Source organism: Bombina bombina, chromosome 3, assembly GCF_027579735.1.
Source record: "Bombina bombina isolate aBomBom1 chromosome 3, aBomBom1.pri, whole genome shotgun sequence".
Classification (NCBI taxonomy): domain Eukaryota; kingdom Metazoa; phylum Chordata; class Amphibia; order Anura; family Bombinatoridae; genus Bombina; species Bombina bombina.
Window position 1 is genome coordinate 168,395,719 of NC_069501.1, and position 15,083 is coordinate 168,410,801.

Consider the following 15,083-nt stretch of genomic DNA (forward strand, 5'->3'; position numbering starts at 1 on the left):
CAAATAGCGCTAGAAGAATTAGTGCAACTTGAGACATAAAGTAAAGTATAAAGGTTGGCAAAAAAACACATCTAAAACACATTAAATAAAGTATTACACTCATACAGACATATCTTTAATAAAAACTATAACATTTATATTGCTAAATATGTTTTAAAAGGGATATGGTATATGGCAAGGTGTTTGACTGTGAAGAGCTTCAAATGGGTCGATCTATCCAAGGCTTCACAAGCCTTTCGACCCACTATGGCTGAAGGTTCTCACAAGAGAACCTGCACGCCGTATTTAATAAGCAGTGGTCATCAGACCGCTGCTTCCCTAATCTTTCACCACCTCTAAAGTGGCGAAATTCAATCTCTGTCGTCTAGTCCGACCGGGGCCGGGATTGCGTGCAAGCTCAAAATAGCGCTTGTGTGCAATGCTGAATTCCGCCAGGCGTATGTGCACCCCTGTCTGAAATCACCCTCACAGTATGTGTATATATATATATATATTTATACTGTATATATATATTAGGGCTGAACGATTAACCCCATATGCGGTTTTAAATCACGATTTACTGCCGTGATTTAAAAACCGCGAGAGTACATGATTTTTAGCCCTGCTCCAAATGACACTAAAGTACCTCTGATTTCTGCGGTGACGCATTCAGAAATTTACAGGCATGAGGAAGAGGCTGTAAATCTGCGCTTGCGCTATGCTCCATATGTTCTTCCTTAATTGTAGGAGAGTGGTGGAGCCCCTTGTGTAAAGAAAATAAAACTGGAGGAGGAGCAATGACTGACCGTGTGATTACTTCTGTATGGTCCCCAGTGGGCTTACTCATATCCCCTGTGCTTTATAGGCAGGCAGAGTAGAGAACGTGTGCTAGGCATGGCATCTTACAGGAGTCTGTGTGCTTAACACAAAACAATGTTCCCGTAGCAAACCCACATGTCTGGTATGCTGTATATACTGCCGTATAGTGTCTACATAGACCGGATTGTAACGGGTCAGCTGGGTAATATGCAGCTTCACAGCACCTTACACTTCGTAGTGAGAACTGATAAATCAAATCAAAGGAGCGTAACATATACAGTAACCAGATTTTCAGGGGTTTTTTTTTTATATTTTTTAATTTAGTGCCCTCTCTGTCAAGATATATATATATATTTACAGAGAAAAGTGCACTCTCACAAACAGTTTCCCTATGTCAGGGTGCTGAAAGACAGCACTCACTGGTCTTAAATATTGCAAAAAATGCTTTTATTAAGTGATGTTTCAGTCTGATGAACGAGAGCTTTCCCCCGAAACATCACTTAATTAAAAGCATTTTTTGCAATATTTAAAACCAGTGAGTGCTGTCTTCTATCCTCTCTCTCTCTCTCTCTCTCTCTCTATTTATCTATCTATCTATCTATCTATCTATCTATCTATCTATCTATATATATATATATATATATATATATATAATTTATACACACATCTATATAAACGTATTACTTTCACGTCAGGTATCTGTTTGCACTTATATTTTATTCAAACTAGTTTTGTTGTGTGTATTTTAATGCTCTCTGTATTGGTCAATTAGAAATATGTACTTTAAGATTCTGTACAGTTTAATGCATTTCTTAGTGAGAAATGTATGTTTAAGAGTTATTTTAAAAAAAATCGTGATTAAAATCGAAAAAAGTGTTTTTTTTGGTCCAAAATCGCGATTTTCATTTTTTCCCATATCGCCCAGCCCTAATATAATATATAACATTTAATCCCTTTCCAATCAAATTGCTTGAAACTTGCAAAAACATTTAAAATTCATTTTTAGTAAGCTTTAATGTATATACAATATCTATCTATCTATCTATCTATCTTTCTATCTATCTTTTTCTATATTCAAATACATACAGAAAGAGAAGCACACTCTCAGGAATGAACTCCAGCTCAATAACTTGTTAGCTCATTCTATGGCTATTTACCACCTGGGGGCAGCTTGTTTTAGCCCAATAATGGTTTTCACAGATAAGACATTTCCTGTAGTATATCAGTCTGACTTCACCTAACAAGGTCAGCCCAGCCCCGGAATACCAGCCAATTCCTATCTGAATAAGGAACATGACAACTCCAGACAATTGTCTCGGCCTTCATTAGGCTATATCAGTGAGGTGCAGCCATATTCATCTAAGCATATTGGGCAAGGAGTCCAGGTCTAGTTTCCCCTTTCCCCTTAGGGAGACTAAATACGTACCGAAAGTGAAGCATACTCTCTTGAAAGAAAACTAGCTCAATACATTTTTAGTTTGTTCTATGGTGATTTACCACCTGGGTTAAGCTTATTTTAGCCTAATTGAGAACTTTCCTGAAGTCTATCAGTGTGATGTCGCCTAACAAGGTCAGTCCAACCACAAAATACCAGGCAATCACTCTCTGAATAAGGAACATGGCAACCTCAGATGATCGTTTCAGTATATTTATATTTATTTAAAAGTAAAAAGAAATTTTTTTCTAAGTGAAAAACATGGAAGTCTAGAGAGAGAGAGAGAGAGATAGAGTTAGAGTGGTCATGATATCCGAAGTCCTAAAGGTCGTGATATCCGAAGTCCTAAAGTCTTTTGCTCTCTCGCTTACTTTTTACTTTAATTTTGTAATACCATCTCTAACCTGAGACCAATAATGTTTTACCTTGAGAACAGTTAGCTCTTATGAGTGATAAATAATTATTGCTCCGCTTGTGATCTAGGCCATTGTAAACTAGAGTTAGTAAAAATGTTAAAATCGGACGAATTAGAGCATGTAAATGTAAATGTAGCCACCAATCAGCAAGCGCTGTCCAGAGTGCGGAACCAAAAATGTGCCGGTTCCTAAGCCTTCATTCCTGCTTTTTAAAATAAAGACACCAAGAAAAGAATGAAGAAAATGTGATAATTAAGGTAAATTAAACAGTTGCTTAAAATGCCATGCTCTATCCAAATCACAAATGAAAAAATTTGGGTTTACTATCCCTTTAAAGCATCATCAATTAATAAGGAACACTAGGGATAGTAACTAATACCTAGGTATCTATTGGGTTTATTCAGCACAGAAATATCAAGTGCTTTCACATACTTTAAAATAATTGCTTTCAAATGAATGAAATACCTTTTTTGAGTCATATGTTGCCTTCCATGCCCCCTTTAAGACTTGTACTTGGATCACAAAATTAAAATTCCACATTGATAGTCTTTTGTTTTTCAGGTCATTTGGAAGACGTGTTTTTATCTAATATTTACAAAGATAAGCTGCCTTCCACGTCTGAAAATGTAACACATTGATGCATTTCCATGGCATTTTCATTTTCAAACTGAGCTTTGATACAATGCCTCACATATTTTGAATTTATGAACAAGGCCTCTTTGAAAAGAAGCAAGATTACTGCCAAGAGTAATGCTACCATTTGTAACTTCAGCTGTACAAGATGTTCAATGTACGATTACTTGAAATCATATTAAGAGAGAATATGAAATGTTATCTGGAAATAATGTACATCTATGTTATACTCTTTTCTAAGTGAATTTGAAGAAACACCTTATTTGATACTGTTGAGATTCATATGAATTATAATGATATTCATTTGCTCATAAATTTATCTGCACATTTTCATTTCATTGGTACGCATGACTGAAAAATATTTCTGACAAGTTTAAACTGATTTGGTCAGTAGTGATTAAGTGTTGTTTCTGTGAAGTTGTTAGAAGTCTTGTTTCTGCACACACGAGTACCTCAAACAAAATTTACTTGTGAAATATTGTAATGTATTTTGAAGTTGAATACACATTGTTTATTAATGTGTATGATTATTTAGATAGCATTCAGCACATTGCAAATGACTAAAAAATATCAACACAGATCGCAGAAAGTAAGAAAAAAGTAGAAAGTCATAATTTTGCTAGCTCATACTTCAGATATTTAAAGGGGATAAAAAAGAGAGCTTGCTTTGTGTATGGGGCTCGTGTTCTGGACATTTTTCATTTTAAAATATAGTATTAAATTAACATATCTCTATTTGTTTAGTATCATATATTGTTTAAAGGGATGTTAAAGGATTACTAAACAGAGTAAAATTGCATAATCAATAAGTGTATAAAAAGAAAAAAATGCAAAAGCACTTAGATTGAATTTCAAATGAGTAGTAGATTTTATTTCTGACAAATGTCAAAGTTAGTTAATGCATCATGTGACACCCATCCGCCAAATACAAAATTCAAATACGTATTTATATGCTGGTTCCTCAGGAAGTGTGTATATAAAAAAAGATTATGCACATTAAGGTAATCAAAGTGAATTGGAATATTGTTTAAAATGGTGTGCTCTATCTGAATCATAAAAGTTTAATTTTGACTTGACTGTCCCTTTAAACAGTAAATACATGTTAGACATAATGATGTAGTCAAAGCAAAGATTAGCATTAGAATAATATGTAGATGTATTTTTACAACTATATTATTTAAATATTGAAAATGTTAGTTTAGAGGTTTTGTTTCTATAAAGGAATGAACACCGCTATGTTTGAACTCGTTTTCTATTTATCTCTGTTTGTGCAAACAAAGCTGTGTGGAATCCCTTCTTTTATTTTTGTTATTTTGTATCGGTCTTTAGCTGGGAAATAGATAATGGGCAACTTAAGTTCAAACATGGCGGCACTCATTACTTTAAAGAAAAAGTGGAATTTAGAAAACGACAAGTTTTCAGAGTTAAAGGGACAGTAAATAATAACTAAACATTCATGATTTAGACAGTGCATACAATTTTAAACAACTTCCCAATTTACTTCTATTATTTAATTTGTTTCCTTCTCTTGTTATCCTTTGCTGAAAGTTTACCTTGGAAAGCTCAGGATCAGCAAAGAACCTAGGTTCTAGCTGCTGATTGGTGGATGCGATGCATATATATACCGATTGTCATTGGCTCACCCATGTGTTCAGTTACAAACCAGTAGTGCATTGCTGCTCCTTCAACAAATGATACCAAGAGAATAAAGCACATTTGATAATAGAAGTAAACTGGAAAGTTGTTTAAAATGGTATGTTTCTACCTAAATCATGAAAGAAACATTTTGGGTTTCATGTCCCTTTAAACTACAGGAAAGGGAGCGAAATATATAATTAAAGTTTATTGCAAAGTTTTTTTAACTACACATAATTGAACACTTTATATTACAATCTCATACTGTTTAATATCTCTTTAATATTCTTGCATAACTTAATATAAAAGTGTTTTTTTACTACTTACTACTGATTCCATCAATAAATATAAATGATTTTGAAAACAGTGAAATTAACTCTTAGGTCTCTATTCAAAAGATATGATGCATATTTTCACACTGGTTTGCTTTAATCAGTGGCGTATTTTGCTACATATTAAAAAAAATACTGGCAAAAAAATGTGTCAATATTCATGCAAAGTGAAAATATTTATATAGATAGATATATTTTAAGCATTTTTTCTAAATTCAACATTTTTTTCTGTTTGATGTTCTATGCATACACAAGTATTTTCATTTTGCACTGCTGTATGGCTCTATTTTCTAAATTCCGTACAATGGTGCTTGCCAGCAAGTAGGAGGCGAGGATTTGCAGTGAAAATTCAAGTCAGTTTTTATTGTAACTTGTTTTTTTTAAATTAATTCCAAGCCAATATGGCTGCCTAAAGCTTGAAATATTGCAGTCGAATATACCTTCCCTCAACATTTCATGCATTAGCCAAATAGCTGTGTATATCGGCCGCACATAATTGCAATTATGTAGGAAACAAAACTATTATTTAATTTATTAAAGGGACAGTCTACACCTTGGTCATCTTAAAGTCTTACCTTAGATTAAGCTGCAAATAGCCTCCTTTAACTTTTCTATATCATGCAGCAGGAACAGTAAAAAAGTTATTTTAAAATGAATATTGTTTTTGGCTAGTTTAAAATGGCTGCCAAGCTCAGCCCACTGATGACATCACTATGTGGGCTGCATCTAGGCATTCTGCTGAATAGCATTGACAGTCTATTGAACTCAACTAGTGAACCTTTTGTGATTGGATGCCATATGCAGCCCAGACCATGATTTCGTCAGTGGGCTGAGCTTCACAGCCATTTCAAAGTGGCCAGAAACAATATTCATTTTAAAATGACCTTTTTACCATTCCTGCTGCATTAAATAGAAAAAGGTGCAGGAGGCTATTTGCAGCTTAATCTAAGGTAAGACTTCCAGACGACTAAGGTGTAGACTGTCCCTTAAATTATTACAAATACTTAGACTAGATTACATCTTCTGTTACTGTGCATAATACATAATTGAAGTGCAAGAACATTCTGAAGTAAAAAAAAAAATTGTCTGTGCAAAGTTACCTAAAATAAGTTGCAATATTATCTTTTGAAGATGCTCTAATAATAATATAAAAAAACTTGTAGTATTTTCTCATATCAGTATATATTGGAAGAGTCATTTGGTGCTTGGTTTAGCTAGAATATTCCCATTTTTGGGGTCAGTTTACACTCTTGGCTCAAAGCTCTGTGAGCAGGAGGTGGAAAAAAATCAATACATCTGTACTTATTTCTAAAGGTTTTCTGGCAGATATAATCCATGTCTAAACAATAGTTTAGACCAACCAGTTCCTTGAAAATGAAGGGAAATATTAAAGATAAATCATTGAGCATCTACTGTGGTGTAATTTTTATGTTATTTAAAACATATGAAGAAGTTTATATCTTTCAATATTTGAGTGTTTGCTGCTTTTTAACAATACATTTTAATAATATCTTTTTTTTCTCTCATAGGTGAGTAAATTCCAATATACTTTTACTTAGCGAGTACCATGTCTTTGTTGTAAATGGGGTAAGTAACATATTAAATCAACTACTAATCAGTTAAACTAAATTTTACATTTTAAAAGTGCTGTATTTTCTGACAAGTTGAAAAGAGCAAAGATTGCATTTTAATATGCAGAATGTTGTTTTGTAGCCTTGTGGGAATATTACTCTTTACTGTTATCTCCAACTATTATTAAATATGTAAATCAGTTTAATGTCAATCAAAAGTCACACTGTTCACAACAGCCATAAATAGAAAAAAATGTAATAAATAAACTGACCCTGACTGATCTCAAAATGATATAACTTCAACCCATATGTCTGCCTACTTTTGCTTTTCTGTATCTAATTGGCTTCAAACTACTTGCTTGATTCTACAAACTTTAAACTTTTTTACTAGTTTCAATACATTCAAAGTAATCAGAAGAAATTTTTTAAATTGATTTACTAGCTATTTGAATTTCAGCTTATTACTTGCATTCAAGTACCTCTCCCTATTTTAATTGCCTTAATAATAATCAACTCCAAATGTTCAGAAAGTAGCAGCACCACTTGGTTCAATATCCCCTCCTATTGAAGCTTTAAATAGAGTGGTGTAAGTAGGTTTGCCACCTCAGCCATGTTTTCATGGACACTTATCAGTTACACATGCGGCAGGGTGTTCAGGGAGGAACATGTATTGTGTTTCTGGACAGCACTATTCATATTCCTCCCTGCACACCCTGCAGCATGTGTAACTTATAATTGTTCTGTATTTTAAGGGACAGATGGCAACTCTATGGTGTAAGGCATATGTTCATGTATTATGATTAAGGTCAGTTGGACCGAAACGTTGTGCTAATTGATTATGTGATGTCCCATTGTTGGATATTGAACCAAGTGGTGCTGCTACTTTCTGAACTTTGGGAGCTGAATTTTGGGGCATGTGCAGGACCCCTGTATCGTGCATCTGGTTGCAGTGCTGGTCATTTCTTTTATTTTAAATTAATAATAATCAACACCAGTATTTGGTCACTGTCAACACAAATAAAGCTCGATGGGGATATTTATTTGATGGCTAAGTTTGCAAGTTTCTATATCAAATAATATGGAAGCTATGCTGACTAATGTATTTGTTGCTCAGATTTTTTTTTTCATTTAAAGTATTTTCTTTATTAAAAAACTTTTTTTTTCATTTAAAGTATTTTCTTTATTAATTTTTTTTTAATTTAAAGTATTTTCCTTATTAAAAAACTGTTGTTTTTTTTTCATTTTCCATCACCACTATGTTAGACGGATACATATTGTGTCCATTTTAACTTTAAAGAATATGTCTGTCTTTGTTTAAAATCTGTTTTCTGAAGCTGAACGTTGTTATTCAAATTTTATATACTTAATTATTTATATATGTAACCTGTTTTTAGGGTTCTTTGCTATATAATGTAAACATACTGTGGTCGATTCTTACTTTTATTTGAGCAATACACGAAAGGTAAAATAACAAAAGAAATGAAGACCCAACAGATTTCATATCATAATGAATTAACTTTTGGGAACAGTGTTCTTGAAACACTGTATATATTTAAAAAATACTAAAACTTTCTTACTCTGTGCATATCTCTATAGAACGAATTCAGTTAAAGGGATACTACATTTAGCCACCAATCAGCAAGTGATGCCCAGGTTCTGAACCAAAAATGGGTTGGCTCCTAAACTTTGTATTGCATTTCACTTCAACATGCACACCAAATACACCCTTGTATTCTCATAGAAAATACCAAACCAAACTAATTCTTAGATAAATTGACCACATAGAGTTAAGCGAAAGTCTATAGGATTCAATATTGAAAAGCTATATTCAAGGCTAGATTACAAGTGGCGCGTTATCTTTTGGGCAAAAGCAATGTCGTCCTTTTTTAGATTTTTGCGTGTGATGGAAATAATGCTTGCATTACAAGTTGAGTTCAATCGCAATTTACGCTCATCTAGTTAGTGCAACTGAAAACCTCATGTAAATGGTAGTGAGTTAAAAACGTTGCACCAAACACAACACATAGACACTAAAATAAACTGTTACACTCATATAAACACTATATGATAAAATAGTCATATAAATATTCCTAAAAAATATTTATAAGAGTTGAAAGGTATATGGTATATGGCCATGTATTTGAATGCAAAGGGCTATAATAAATATAAATATATATATATATATATATGAATTATATTTCCATTATAATATTTAATAATGTATTCTCCTGTATTTACTGTGCATTTCTATCTATATATCTGTATTTAACTGTACCTGTTTAAATATTCCTATCTATTTGACATTAACTTTATCACATATATATAGAAATAATATATTTAATAATAAAAATTAAAACATTTTCTATATGAAGAACATATGAAGGTAATCCGTGTTTCGTGAGTTAGGTCTAATGTGGTATTGGGTTCATGCACATGAAAAGTTATGTTAAGGAATGTTATTAAAATATTACACATAAAATATATATATAAAAAATAGATAAAAGAGAGAGAAATAGAGAGTTTTTTTAACACCGTCTATAATTACATTTAATAACTATCATTAAAATTTATACGTAATATTTCAATAACGTCCCTTAAGATAACTGTTTCCATGTGTGTGAATCCGACACCATGTTATATCTAAATTTCAAAACACAAGTCACGTTATGTATATTTTCCATTCCTATGTTCTTCACATAAAATTTTAATTTAATTTTTATTATTAGATATATATATATATATATATACTCTGTATATATAATATTAAGTTTGATTCGCACCACTTCACTTATTTTCACTAACTCATTCGAGTGATCTGACTTATGAGTTAATATCAGATCAGCACTGTGCTCGGGGGGAAAAGTTTATTTAAATAATAATTCAAAAGAGAAAGTTGTGGGGAAATTAATCCTCACTTTTAGATCCCTTTATCCGGCACCAGAGTATACAGTTAAATTTATCTAATAACTAGTGATTCCTACAGAGGTCTAATTCCCCTTTAAATTCCTTACCACTATGTGTTTAAAATATGATTGCTCCCATATATTCACAACACCTACATTTAAATTACAGAGGATAATAGTAAAGTCACATATAAAGAACAATTCTCCTTATGCACATATGATTTATTCACTACCAACTTCAAGAAAAATAACTATTATTAAATAACGAACGTGGGCCCACTTGTTTTACACAATATGTTATGTCCTTTATAAAAGACTATTTCGATTAAAGTCCAATTTTGGACCTCAAGTATGTCCCAAAGAGTTTTATTTCTCAAGTATTGCAGATTGTATTCTTCAGCCATACAAAAAAAAGTCCTTGAAAATACTAGGGCTTTGATGAAAGTGTTCGTATTGGATAATCGTACAAAAGTAAGACTTATCACTCTAGGAGTTATAGTGTTTTGATATATATCACTCTGGTGCATGTGAGTTTAATCTTGTAGAGTTTATCTGTTATAGTTACTGACTGTGTAACGCCTCAAGGAATTAGGGCTTGTGTAGCTAAACTTCCGCACACTTGCTAGGCTGTCTTTCTCCATTATGTTGCAACATTGGTAACAGGTATCAAAAGCTTTACCTTGATTGCAGATCTCCTGTTTTCCTTTTTTACCTCCCCTTGGGGAATACTCACATGCACGCTCCAATTATCGCTTTCTTTCAACTCACAACGAGTGTGTCAAACTTTGTACCGTTGTTTCTGTTTTCGTCTGTTTAACGTGATATTGAGGGCTCAGCTGCAGCCCTCAGTTTGATTTAGCTCTCAGCTACGCGCGTTTCACCCTTACTGGTTGCATGTTTAGGGCTTCATCCGGCTTCTTTCTCATTGTTCAAAGTTCAGACCTTTTGTACCGTTTAGTTTGTACCGCCCATTAGGTGAAATAATAGTATTTTCATATGGCATTGCTCAATACTGTTAATCAACTTCAACAAAGAGAAACAACGGTACAAAGTTGGAAGAAAAAGTTGGAAGAAAGCGATAATTGGAGCGTGCATGTGAGTATTCCCCAAGGGGAGGTAAAAAAGGAAAGCCGGAGATCTGCAATCAAGGTAAAGCTTTTGATACCTGTTAGCAATGTTGCAACATAATGGAGACAGACAGCCTAGCAAGGTGTGCGGAAGTTTAGCTACACAAGCCCTAATTCCTTGAGGAATCACACAGTCAGTAACTATAATGGATAAACTCTACAAGGTTAAACTCACATGCACCAGAGTGATATATAGCAAAACACTATAACTCCTAGAGTGATAAGTCTTACTTTTGTACCATTATCCAATACAAACACTTTCATCAAAGCCCTAATATGTTCAATGACTTTTTTATATGGCTGAAGAATACAATCTGCAATACTTGAGAAATAAAATTCTATGGGACATACTTGAGGTCCAAAATTGGACTTTCATCGAAATAGTTTTATAAAGGACATAATATATTGTGTAAAACAAGTGGGCCCACGTTCGTTATTTAATAATAGTGATTTTTCTTGAAGTCGGTAAAGGGGAAGTAGACCTCTGTAGGAATCGCTAGTTATTAGATAAATTTAACCCTATACTCTGGTGCCGGATAAAGGGATCTAAAAGTGATGATTAATTTCCCCACAACTTTCTCTTTTGAATTATATATATATATATATATATATGTGTGTGTGTGTGTGTGTGTGATAATGTTAATATAAAATAGATATTTATACCTTTATATCTATAGGAATAGATATACAGGTATATGTATATACAGACATATATATTGAAATATGTATTTACAATAAATTTAATATATTCCTGTTTGTAAAGAAAACTGGAATGTGAAATATTAAAAACTCATGTCAGGTTAGTGCGCAAGTGATAAGTGATTTTTTTCTTATACACACTTTATTGAAGTCTATGAGTTCAATTCGTTAGCATGGGTCACGATATTAGAAGTCCGGAAGTTAGCGTGGCTATATTCAAACTTGTAATGCAAGCATTATTTCCATCACACTCAAAAATCTGAAAAAGGAAGACATCGCTTTTGCCCAAAAGTGCTACCTGATGCACGCAAAAAGCTTACTTCTAGGAATGTTTATCCACAAGGGGGAGTGCTAAATAGTGTGCCTCTTGTAATCTGGCCCTCAGTGTTTATATGTTAACATTCTGTAATCAAATGGTCTTTTAGTTTATAAAAACAGAACTATATTCTATTAAATATATTATATCACTTGAACATTAAGAAAATATTTTCAGCTATCACTAATAATTACCCCAGGAGAAGCACAACATTATTTCATTCAAATTACTAGCAGACATAAATGATATGTTGGATTAGATGATAATTAATGATGACAAATGAAAAGTCAAATGTGCAGCCACAATGGATTTTTTTGTATTTAAATGTGATTGCATATAAAAATAAAGTATATTTATTTCTTAAGACAGATTAATGTATTTGCACTGTTAAAGAACCATGATATTAGTAAAACAAGCATTCTTATTATCTAAACACTCTTTTTTCTTTTCTTTTTTAATTAAAGAAGATATGGGTACATCAAAAATAAATCACAGTGCAGTACATAAATCCTTATTTTTTTGTTGAAGTTAACAGAATAACATTTAACATGTAATAACAAAATTAAATGGAGATAGCTTTACAAAACAGCTATCTCCTCTTAAGAGCAAAGTCCCCGCTTTCAAGTATATCAATAAAGGAAGAAGAGGATTCTACCTCCACAGTGTAATAGTGTCCCAGTCCTTTAATGTGGAGGTGTTACATATGTACTGTTACAGAATGTAAAGAAAGTAAAGTAGGATAAGTTATCCCACCTAATGAGAATATCACATCTAGAGCTGACAGCTAAAGGGGGACACATTTCAAAAAATTAGTCAGCAATATTAATGATTTATTTTTATTTTTTTAATAATCATGAGATAAAGAGACCTTTCGGGGTAACACCACCAAGGTCAGGAATTCAAATGGAGAACATCTTTATGACCATCTAAATGACATACGTAGGAGGAAGGAGGGAAGGTGGGTACAAGAGGAAAAGAAGAAGAGAGAGAGAGAAGAAAGAAAGAAAGAAAGAAAGAAAGAAAGAAAGAGAAAAGAAAGAAAAAAGCAGGGGTGAAGGGGAGGCTGGGGCTTTCAGAAAAGTGTAGAGTTCTGTTATAAGCCTAATTTAGGTCCCTAAAGTGACACCAGAGCTCCCAAATTGCCCAATAGTGATCCATGTTGTCAATTGCATTATAGAAGCCCTTTTCCTTATTTGCCAAGTAATCAATCAATTGAATCACCTGGGAAATGGTAGGGGAATCTGTTTTATTCCAGGATCTAGCTACGCAGGCTTTTACAGTTGTTAAAATAACAGAGATTAGGGCTTGTTGGGATTTTGCAATGTTTTTCGGTCCTATATGTAGCAAAGCTAGGATTGGGGATGAGGTTACTGTCAATCCCATGTCTGAAAACAGGCTAAAGATCTGACTCCATAGGTGAGAGATTTTTGGGCAGGACCACCATATGTGAACATCTGAACCAGGCTGTCCACAATGTCTCCAACATAGTGGCGAAGAGGTGGGATATATTTTAGCTAGCTTGTGAGGGGTAAGATATTCAAGATATTCTGTGTGACAGTCATTAGTCATAAACAATAGAGGGTTAAACATTAACACTCATTATAATAATAAATAGTATTTTAAAAGGGCTCAACTGCCTCTAAGAGGAACATGCCAAACATTAAGAATATATATCTAGGCATTCAAATTAAGATGGTAATATGAAATATTTGCACACTGGCTTACAAATGGGAATCAAAAACACACATAGGGTGAAAGTCACCAAAAAAGAGTGGGTTAGTGAGTCCCATGAGAAAGCGCTCTATGAGTAGTACTATTGTAAGCACCTGTATTACAGCCTAGCATATTATATCTCAGGAATTTAGGTTTGGCCATTACCAACTCTCTCTTTAAAGGACTAAAAGAGGCCACTATGGCTGGATAACCTCCCGGCTCTAACAGTGGGATATCAACTAGAAACAGAAAATCAATTAGTTTTAAACATTTAGAGTTTAGACTTAAGATGAAATCCTGAAAGTTGTCATAAGGGAAAGTCAATGTCTATACCAGTCTGCTAGGACTAGAGCCATATTTAAGATGAGTAGAACATAGTCTCTCAAGTACATTTAACAGATAGTTATAGCTTATCATCTATATACTTTTGGTAAGTTGGTCAGATGAAGAGTCTCTGGAAAGCGAGTTTCTTTTGCCAGTAGGAGGTCATTGTTTCACTGTAGATCGAAGTTGTGCTGTGGAAGATGAATTTTGGTCATTGCCTTTCAGGGACTGGTCCCATTTCTTAAGGAGGTCTTCTCCTTTAGCTGGAGTATCGCCTGAAGATGGTACCTTCTCTGTGGATGATTAATTTGATGAGGTATCCCCATCTGTACTTTAATCCTCTGGAACGTAGGGTTTGAGTTAACTTGTGAAACTAAACATTCTTTTTAATATATATTATATGAGTTTTTTTGTCTTTAATTTGAGATTGTAGAGATTGCACTATTTTGATAATTTTTAATATCTATTTGTTTAATAATTTAAGCCATTGTTTTAATAGCTGGCATTTAAACCGTTTTTTTTATCCTTCATGGTGTTGCTTAAATTGTATTGTTAATCAATATTTGTACTCATACATTTCTGAAGACAGTATATTTTTTATTTCTATAACTTATTAATTCAAATAAAATTGTTTCAAATAGAAAGAGATGAGACTGCACATGTTTGTATATCCAGTTCGATTTAATAAATCTTGTGTCCTTAAAGCCATTCTTTAAAAAGAGTGTTGTTTACATTACTCATATTGTAAAACTGGTTTCAAATGAGACATATTTGTCTTGTTGGATCACAAAAATGTTTGAAATTTGTGAAGAAAGAAACAAAATATTTTTCATATCCTCTTGTATGTTAAATCTATTACAACATTTTAAATGATGTTGCCCCCAAGTCATTAAATACAAGATTAGCATAAAAATTTTAGGAGTGGCCAGAGGGGAGATATTTGGAACCAAATATAAACGTAGAAAAACAAATATCGCTGTAAATTGGATCTTGCCATAATTGAAAATCATGTTGTTCCATTTTCTTTTATTCTGCTTCTAGCAATAGTCTCATTTTCTTTTCATATTGTTTTCCATAGTAGTGCATTTTAAACTAGAACATAAATTGCAGAATATAATAGCTTTAAAATTATTATGCAATAAAAACTCCTTTGAATATTCCAGTTTTGTGGATTTCATAAA